This window comes from Oncorhynchus nerka, linkage group LG12 (genome assembly GCF_034236695.1).
Source record: "Oncorhynchus nerka isolate Pitt River linkage group LG12, Oner_Uvic_2.0, whole genome shotgun sequence".
NCBI classification, from domain to species: domain Eukaryota; kingdom Metazoa; phylum Chordata; class Actinopteri; order Salmoniformes; family Salmonidae; genus Oncorhynchus; species Oncorhynchus nerka.
The window spans coordinates 2961228-2969073 of record NC_088407.1 but is presented as its reverse complement, the minus strand read 5'-3'; the positions used below and the strand labels follow the sequence as shown (position 1 = coordinate 2969073).

At 44.6% G+C, this 7846-nt stretch overlaps 1 long non-coding RNA gene across 2 annotated transcripts in view; it reads right to left on the bottom strand.

Moving 5' to 3' along the window:
• Positions 1–3111: 3111 nt before the first annotated feature.
• The window catches only part of LOC135574217 (uncharacterized), a 28954-nt gene continuing 24219 nt past the window's right edge, over positions 3112–7846 (bottom strand). For both annotated transcript variants that reach the window (XR_010465241.1, XR_010465240.1), the window contains one exon: positions 3112–3729. This is a non-coding gene — a long non-coding RNA (uncharacterized LOC135574217). The remainder of the gene's footprint in view (positions 3730–7846) is intronic.

Sequence of the window (7846 nt, the reverse complement as noted above, 5' to 3'; positions counted from 1 at the left end):
GAGTATGGAGTGCATAGATGTGTCCTATAATGAGCATTGGTGGCAAGTCCGATGGCCGAATGGTAAAGAACATCGAGCCACTCGAGAGACGATCTATAAATTATATCTCCGTAATCTAGCATGTGTAGGATGTGTCAGGATTTGGCCAGGGTTGTTCCGGTTTTGGCCACTAGATGCCCCCATTGTGCTTTTTGACCCTTTTGTTTTCCCCTTGTTTCCAGTTATTATTTGCACCTGTGCCTCGTTTCCCTTGAATGTATTTAAACCCTTAGTTTTCCTAGGTTCTTTGCTCTGTGTTTGAATGTTAGAAAGAGGTAGTTGTTTGGCCTAAATTATAGGTAAATGACATCGCCGAAGTCAAGGATTGGTAGGATGGTCAGTTTTACAAGGGTATGTTTGGCAGCATGAGTGAAGGATGCTTTGTTGCGAAATAAGAAGCCAATTCTAGATTTAACTTTGGATTGGAGATGTTTGATATGGGTCTGGAAGGAGAGTTTACAGTCTAACCAGACACCTAGGTATTTGTAGTTGTCCATATATTCTAAGTCAGAGCCGACCAGAGTAGTGATGTTGGACAGGCGGGCAGATGCAGGCAGCGATCGGTTGAAGAGCATCCATTTAGTTTTACTTGTATTTAAGAGCAATTGGAGACCACGGAAGGAGAGTTGTATGGCATTGAAGCTTGTCTGGAGGGTTAACTTCTTGCGTCGAGCCATCCCGAATCCGGGATCGTGACTACAGCCTCAAGCTCATTAGCATAACACAACGTTAACTATTCATGAAAATCGCAAATGAAATGAAATAAATATGCTAGCTCTCAAGCTTAGCCTTTTGTTAACAACACTGTCATCTCAGATTTTCAAAAATATGCTTCTCAACCATAGCAAAACTAGCATTTGTGTAACAGTATTGATAGCTAGCATTAGCATTTAGCGTTAGCATTCAGCAAGCAAGGTAAACGTTTAGAATCAATCCTCAAGGTGTTTTTCACATATCTCTTCATGATATATCGTTCCTGGAAGTCTCCTCTCTGTCTCAATCACATGGATGAATGAGAGCAGCTTGGAGATTACGCAGCAATTTCAACAAAGGACACCGGGCGGACACCTGGTAAATGTAGTCTCTTATGGCCAATCTTCCAATGACATGCCTACAAATACGTCACAATGCTGCAGACAACTAGGAGAAACGATAGAAAGGGCAGGCTCATTCCTGGCGCTTTCACAGCCATATAAGGAGACAATGAAAAACAGAGGCTCAAAAATCCTGCTCATTTCCTGTTTGAAGTTTCATCTTGGTTTCGCCTGTAGCATCAGTTCTGGGGCACTCACAGATAATATCTTTGCAGTTTTGGAAACGTCAGTGTTTTCTTTCCAAAGCTGTCAATTATATGCATAGTCGAGCATCTTTTTGTGACAAAATATTGCGCTTAAAACGGGCACGTTTTTTTATCCAATAATGAAATAGCTTCCCCATAGGTTGAAGAGGTTAAAGGCAATGCTACCAAATACTATTTGAGTGTATGTAAACTTCTGACCCACTGGGAATGTGATGAATGAAATAAAACTAAAATAAATCTCTATTATTCTGGCATTTCACATTCTTAAAATAAAGTGGTGATCTCAACCGAATCTAAAATATGGAATGTTTACTAGGATTAAATGTCAGGAATTGTGAAAAACTGAGTTTAAATGTACTTGGCTAAGGTGTATGTAAACTTCCGACTTAAACTGTATGTAAATATTTATTTAAAACATTTTTTCAATACATTTGCAAACATTTCTAAAAACCTTTTCCGTTTTGTCATTATGGGGTATTGTGTGTAGGTTGACGAGGAAAAACAGTATTTAATCCATTTTAGTAACGTAACAAAAATGTGGAAAAAGTGAAGGGAATGAATGTACTGTATACTCAAGGCCCTGGGGGCTGTAGGGGGATCCTGGAATGGAGCATTTAGAAGATACTCAAGGCCCTGGGGGCTGTAGGGGGAACCTGGAATGGAATATTTAGAAGATACTCAATGCCCTGGGGGCTGTAGGGGGAACCTGGAATGGAGCATTTAGAAGATACATAAAGGGAAGTGAGTGAAATTAAAAACAGAGTGGTTTTGATGTCATTCAGAACAGATTCATTAAACCTGTTGTGACTCGTTTTAAACAGGATATTTTGTCAGGACAAGATGCTAGAATATGCATATAATTGACAGCTTAGGATAGAAAACTCTAAAGTTTCCAAAACTGTAAAAATATTGTCTGTGAGTATAACAGAACTGATGTTGCAGGTGAAAGCCAGAGAAAAATCCAATCCGGAAGTGCCTTCTGTTTTGAAAGCGCTGCGTTCCAATGAGTCCCTATTGCAGTGAATGGGCTATCAACCAGATTACTCTTTCTCCGTATTCCCCAAGGTGTCTACAGCATTGTGTAGTTTTACACATTTATGTTGAAGAATACCCGTAGGCAGCTACATTGCGCAAGTGGTCACCTGATGTCTCCCAGAATGATTCTCCCGTAAAATACAGAGGTAGCCATTACTCCAATTGGTCCTACTGAAAAACCAATTGTCCCGGTGGATATATTATCGAATAGATAGAGAAACACCTTGAGGATTGATTATATACAATGTTTGCCATGTTTGTCAATATTATGGAGCTAATTTGGAATATTTTTCGCAGTTTTCATGACTGCAATTTCCGGCTATTTCTCAGCCAAACGTGAAGAACAAACGGAGCTAAAAAGGAACATTTGCTATCTACCTGAGAGTCTCGTGAGTGAAAACATCAGAAGCTCAAAGGTAAACGATTTAATTTGCTTTTCTGATTTCCGTGACCAAGTTACCTGCTGCTAGCTGGACAAAATGCTATGCTAGGCTATCGATAAACGTACACAAATGCTTGTCTAGCTTTGGCTGTAAAGCATATTTTGAAAATCTGAGATGACAGTGTGATTAACAAAAGGCTAAGCTGTGTCAATATATTTAATTTGTGGTTTTCATGACTAGGAATATTTTCTAGGGATATTTATGTCCGTTGCTTTATGCTAATTAGTGTCAGGCGATGATTACACACCCGCATGCGGGATGGGGAGTCAGAGGTTTTAATAACAGGCTACATGATTGAGGAAAATCACTTATTTATTTCTATTTGCTACAAAGACAAAAGCAATAATCTTACCAGGATGACTCATAGAAAAATAATGGTTTTGCACAAAACAACCACAATGAAACAAAAGCCCTACATTAGTTATGTTTAAACAAAATAACATGAGACCAAAATGGGAAGTAAATAATTGTAATAATTGAATTCTCCTCTCCTGTATGTTTTCTATCTCTGTAACATGTAACGGTATAACATTATACTGAACCTGTAACAATAATGCCTGAACCACAACACCTATCAGTTGATCTGTATAGACATGAGAAGTGAAGGCATTTACAATGTATCAACCATAATGCTATACAGTATATGACCAGTATATGACTGATGTTAAAGGACAGCTGCTGAATGAATAATACAACACACATATTAAAACACATTCCAATCAGAATAATACATGTATCAGTTAATAGATCACATTTGATCAAATGCCACTATTGTTCCAGCAGGTGGAGCTACAATGTAACAACATACAACATTGTGACTCACAGTTCTATATTAGAATTCCATGAGTTCCATTCTGATGGTTGTTATGGTGATCAGGTGATCTCAGCCTCACTCTTCTTCAACACGGTCACCTGTTCAACACAGAAGTAGTTCAGTGTGGCCATGTATTTCCTTATCCAGTACAGAACCACTTAGAAATGTAAATCATATCAGATGATTTACTAGTCAATACTGTGCTACTTAGAATCCTTTCAAATTACTTCCAATAGGGCTCCTGCTTATGTCCAGTTCTACCTTATCAATACCAGGGCTATTTACTCCTTATCAATACCAAGGCAAATGACTAATTATCAATAACAGGGCTATTTACTAATTATGTCCAGCTCTCCCAGGGTAGCCTACTGGTTAGAGCGTTGGACTAGTAACCGAAAGGTTGCAAGTTCGATTCCCCGAGCTGACAATGTACAAATTTGTCATTCTGCCCCTGAACAAGGCAGGTAACCCACTGTTCCTAGACGTCATTGGAAATAAGAATTTGTTCTTAACTGACTTGCCTAGTTAAATAAAGGTTAAATAAAAAAATAGGGCTATTTACTCCTAATGTCCATCTCTCCCATATCAATACCAGGGCTATTTACTCCTTATCAATACCAGGGCCATTTACTCCTTATGTAAAGCACTCCCATATCAATACCAGGGCTATTTACTCCTCTAAAGCACCCCCATATCAATACCTGGGCTATGTACTCCTTATGTAAAGCACTCATATCAATAACAGGGCTATTTACTGCTTATCAATAACAAGGCTATTTACTGCTTATCAATACCAGGGCAATTTACTGCTTATCAATAACAGGGCTATTTCCTCCTCACCAATACCTGGGCTATTAACTCATTATCAATACCAGGGCTTTTTACTCCTTAGCAACACCTGAGATATTTACTCCATATGTCCAGCTCTCCCTTATCAATACCAGGGCTATTTACTCGTTATCAAAACCTGGGCTAATTACTCCTCATCAATACCAGGGCTATTTACTCCTCATCAATACCAGGGCTAATTACTCCTCATCAATAACAGGGCTAATTACTCCTCATCAATAACAGGGCTAATTACTCCTCATCAATAACAGGGCTAATTACTCCTCATCAATAACAGGGTTATTTAGTCATATATCCAGCTCTCCAATGTCAATAGCTGGGCTACTTACTTCTTAACAGTAAGTGGGCTATTTACTCCTCATCAATACCAGGGCTATTTACTAATTATCAATACTAGGTCTATTTACTCGTTATGAATACCAGGGCTTTTTACTCGTCATGTAAAGCACTCCCATTTCTTAACCAGGTCTATTTACTCCTTATGTCTTGCTCTCCCATATCAATACCTGGGCTATTTACTCCTTATGTAAAGCACCCCCAAATCAATACCATGGATATTTACTGCTTATCAATACCAGGGCTATTTTTGCCTTATGCCAAGCTCTCCCATATCAATACCTGGGCTATTTACTGCTTATCAATACTGTCACGAGTGGCGCTCGGCGGTCGTCATCACCGGCCTATTAGCTGCCACTGATTGTCTTTCCTCCCCTCCTTGTATGTTTATTGGTAGCACCTGTTTAGGTATGATTAGTTTGTCTTTATTAGACAGCCGGCCCGCCTGGTTGTTGTGCGGGATTATTTCAGTGTAACCTTCGGCTCTGTTGTAGAGGTACGTGTTAGTGCCTGGTCGTGACTTTTCCGTTGTACATTTTCATTCCCTGTGTTTGGGGTCGTTACTATTGTGAGTACCCTGTGGTGCGTTGGTGCAATTAAAGACGCACAGCATTGCACTCTCTGTCTCCTGCGTCTGACTCCACACCCACGACACCCGCAGCATTACAGAATCCCGCACCTAAATCTAATTGAATGGAGTCAGCAGGAGCAGCAGCCAACCCTCTCCCATCGATGGAGGAACGGGTTCTCCACCACACCACCGTTCTCCATCGGATCGGATCCGCGATGGATCAAGTAATGGAGAGAATGGACCGATGGGAGAGGAGTGGTCTCCTCTCTCCACCTTCGGCACCCACGGCCCGGACTCCCCATCACTCGACTCCAGCACCCTCCGTCTGACGCTACCGAGGGCTTATGATGGAGCGGCGTCGGGTTGCCAGGGGTTTCTGCTTCAGCTGGAGCTATACCTGGCCACCGTTAGACCCACTCCCTCAGGAGCGGAGAGGGTGAGTGTCCTCATCTCCTGCCTCACGGGTCGTGCTCTGGAGTGGGCGAACGCAGTCTGGAATGGCCCAGACTCAGCGCGGGAGCACTACCCAGAGTTTTTCCCTCCGCTTCCGTGCCGTGTTTGATCACCCTCTAGACGGCCGAGCGGTGGGAGAATGACTTTTTCATCTCAGGCAGGAGAGGAGGAGCGCCCAGGATTACGCGCTGGAGTTCCGGACCTTGGCAGCCGGATCTGGGTGGAACGACAGGGCCCTTATGGACCACTACAGGTGTAGTCTCCGAGAGGACGTCCGCCGGGAGTTAGCGTGTCGGGACACCACTCTGTCACTGGATCAGCTGATTGACATGTCCATTCGACTGGACAATCTGCTGGCTGCCCGCGGGCGTTCAGAGAGGGTCCTGTGCGTTCCACCACCCAGCCCCTCCGCTCCCATTCCGATGGAGTTGGGAGGGGCTGCGCCGAGGGGTACCGGAGGAGGAGGCCTTCCCTGCACCAACTGTGGTCGGAGAGGACACACGTCTGATCGGTGCTGGGGGTCCGTCTGGGAGTAGAGATGGCAGGCGGAACGCTTCTCGATCATCCCAGGTGAGTCTGCATCAAACTCACCCAGAACCCCTGTTGGCCACATGTTTGTCTTAACCTTTTTCTTCACTTTTTCCCTCTTCCCAGCATAGGGCGCTAGTCGATTCAGGCGCAGCTGGGAACTTTATGGATCGCGGACTCGCCCTTAAATTAGGGGTTCCGCTGGTGCCGATAGATTCTCCTTTCCCCGTGCACTCCCTAGATAGCCGGCCATTAGGGTCAGGGATGGTCAGGAGACCACGGTCCCACTGGACATGGTGACGCAGGGGAATCATAGGGAGCGTATCAGTTTTTTTATTATTGATTCGCCTGCGTTTCCAGTGGTGCTGGGGACTCCTGGCTGGCCCGGCACAATCCTAAAATTTCGTGGAAACAGGGGGTTCTCCAGGGGTGGTCAGAGGAGTGTTCTGGAAGGTGTTTGGGAGTTTCCATCGGTGCTACGTCGGTGGAGAGTCCAGACCAGGGTTCCACGGTGTGCATTCCCCCCGAGTATGCCGATTTGGCAATCGCTTTCAGTAAAGTGAAAGCGACTAAATTACCACCTTATCGACCGGGAAGGGATTGTACGATAGATCTCCAGGTAGACGCTGCGCTTCCCAAGAGTCACGTGTACCCGCTGTCCCAGGAGGAGACGTTGGCAATGGAGACATATGTCACGGAGTCGCTGGGACAGGGGTACATTCGGCCCTCCATTTCACCCGTCTCCTCGAGTTTCTTTTTTGTGAGGAAAAAGGAGGGAGGTTTGCGTCCGTGTATTGATTATAGAGGTCTAAACGCCATCACAGTGGGGTATAGTTACCCTCTACCTCTCATCGCTACGGCGGTGGAATCATTCCACGGAGCGCAGTTCTTCACAAAACTGGATCTCAGGAGCGCGTATAGTCTGGTGCGTATTCGGAAGGGAGACGAGTGGAAAACCGCATTTAGTACCACATCAGGCCACTATGAGTACCTCGTCATGCCGTATGGGTTAAAAAAATGCTCCAGCCGTTTTTCAATCCTTTGTAGACGAGATTCTCAGGGACCTGTGCGGGCAGGGAGTGGTTGTTTATATCGATGACATTCTGATCTACTCGGCCACTTACACCGCGCATGTGTCTCTGGTGCGCAAGGTGCTTGGTAGACTGCTGGAGCATGACCTATACGTCAAGGCTGAGAAATGCGTGTTCTCTAAACGAGCCGTCTCTTTTCTGGGATATCGCATTTCCACCTCGGGGTAGTGATGGAGGGCGACCCCATTAGGGCCGTGCGTAATTGGCCGACTCCAACCACGGTAAAGGAGGTGCAGCGGTTTTTGGGTTTTGCCAACTACTACCGGAGGTTTATCCGGGTTTTGGCCAGATAGCGGCTCCCATTACCTCACTGCTGAAGGGGGCCCGGTGCGGTTGCAGTGGTCAGCAGAGGCGAACGGAGCGTTCAACAAGTTGAAGGCGCTGTTC